The sequence below is a fragment of the Leptonychotes weddellii genome, chromosome 5, assembly GCF_054177405.1.
Source record: "Leptonychotes weddellii isolate Sample4059 chromosome 5, ASM5417740v2, whole genome shotgun sequence".
In the NCBI taxonomy this organism is placed as follows: Eukaryota; Metazoa; Chordata; class Mammalia; order Carnivora; family Phocidae; genus Leptonychotes; species Leptonychotes weddellii.
The window spans coordinates 6,508,460-6,510,171 of NC_138373.1; the positions used below are offsets into that span (position 1 = coordinate 6,508,460).

General features: G+C 60.0%; 1 protein-coding gene across 1 annotated transcript in view; it reads left to right on the forward strand.

Moving 5' to 3' along the window:
• Positions 1-1,329, forward strand: part of PVRIG (PVR related immunoglobulin domain containing) — a 7,753-nt gene extending 6,424 nt beyond the window's left edge. Inside the window, 1 exon segment of the mRNA XM_081819380.1 lies at positions 253-1,329. The gene's annotated coding sequence lies outside the window, so the exon portion shown is untranslated.
• The last annotated feature ends 383 nt before the right edge of the window (positions 1,330-1,712 follow it).

A 1,712-nucleotide genomic window follows, 5' to 3' on the forward strand; every position in this document is an offset into this window, starting at 1 on the left:
TGCCCATCTTGGAGTCAGGGAGGGCCCCCCAGACTCAAGCCTGTCTTCGAGTCAGGCTGGCCAGCCCCGCATCCCGGAACCAGCAGCAGCACTGAAGGGTCCGGCTGGGCGAGCGGAGTTGTGGCTCCACAGCCACAACCTTGGAGATCATGCTCTGCTCTTTGTTCATTCCACACCTGTGGCAATTGAGGCCCGAGAGAGAGAGGACTTGCCCAAGGGGACAGAACTGAACCAGCCCCCTTACCCCACCAGGCATCCAGGACATGCCCTCTGCCTTGATCGGAGCTAAGGCTTGGGCTTTGGACTCCCCCTGAGTTTGAACTCCAGGGGTCACTCCCCGGCTGTGAGACCCCCAGCAGCTTAACTCCTCCGAGGCTCGCTTTGCTCATCGCGTGCATAAGGGGGGTCATAAGGCCGAGGGGAGTGTGAAGATTGTAAACCAGGACGAAGCAACTTTGCACGGACTATCTTGCTTAGGACTTAACCTCAAGCGGTAGGTAATCTCAGGAAGTTCATTTACCAGATGTGGTGCCCGAGCCCGGGTCACTGAGCTGGAGGGCAGAGGTGCTTTCAGCAGGGAGCAAAGGAGACACAGTGCCAGCAGCCCGGTCTGGACACGTCCGTGGGTCTGCTCGGCTACGGCGGCGGTGGGGACCCTGGGGAGCCAGAGCTGGGCCCAGGCCCCAGGCGGGAGGCTGGGCGTGCGGGGACCACCATGTGGCGCCGCTGACACCCACCATGGTGGGGCCGACCGTGCAGTGGCCCGCGAGTGCTTTCCGGAGGTCCCTCTGCAGAGGACGCCAGACCCTCCATAGAGAAGAGCATCTTTGGAGGCGCCGCAGGGGTCTCAGGGAAAGGATAGAGCGACCCCCACCCCCCATAACAGGTCCCTCAGCCCTGCCCTCGCCCACCGCACCTGGCCCAACGGACCACCCAAGACACCAGCTCGCTCCTCCCCAAATGGCCCTCAGGACACCCTCACCCCGTGGCTACCTCCACCCACAGTCAGTTGCTCCTTCTTGCCTCCGCCCCACCCCAAAGTGGTGTGGTGACCTCAGGAAACATGGTAACAATTTTCGGTCAACATATGGCCCATCGATTTACATCTGAAGGGTTGAGGTTTTACTTGACAGTAGAGAATAACCTTAACAACAGCTAGCCCTTCAAGGTCCTGGATACCTTGCTCCCAAATTCCTTAGAGACCTAAGCTATCTCCAACCCCCATGAAGTAAGTGTGTAATCAGTCACTCCTCACAATCACCAGTGCACCTCTTTCTGCCCACAGGTCCTGTCCCTGCGCTATAATAAAAACTTTTTTGCACCAAAAAAGTCTCAGCCCCACATCACTAATACCCCTCCCCTCTGTGTGGCCCACTGCCCGTACAGACCGTCCCGCCTCTCTCGGCTCTGGACCCTCAGTGGCCACCTCTCCATACTGACCCCTAGCCTGAGGGGTGGGGGGGGGTGGTCAAAGTGCTTGGCAGTTGCTTCCCTTCTAGGGACCGGTGGGAAGAGTCAAGCACCAGGAGTCCTGGGACCTGGACTCCACGGCCTCCTGCTGGGTGTGTGACTTCTGCCCCTGCAGGCCAGGAAGACTTGAACCCTTGCTGGGTTCACTGCAGGGCGCGGGAGGACATGGCCTCGCCCCCAGCCAAGCCGGGGTGTCCATCCTGCTCATGCTGACCTCTACAGTACACGGTGGGGGTCTGGGA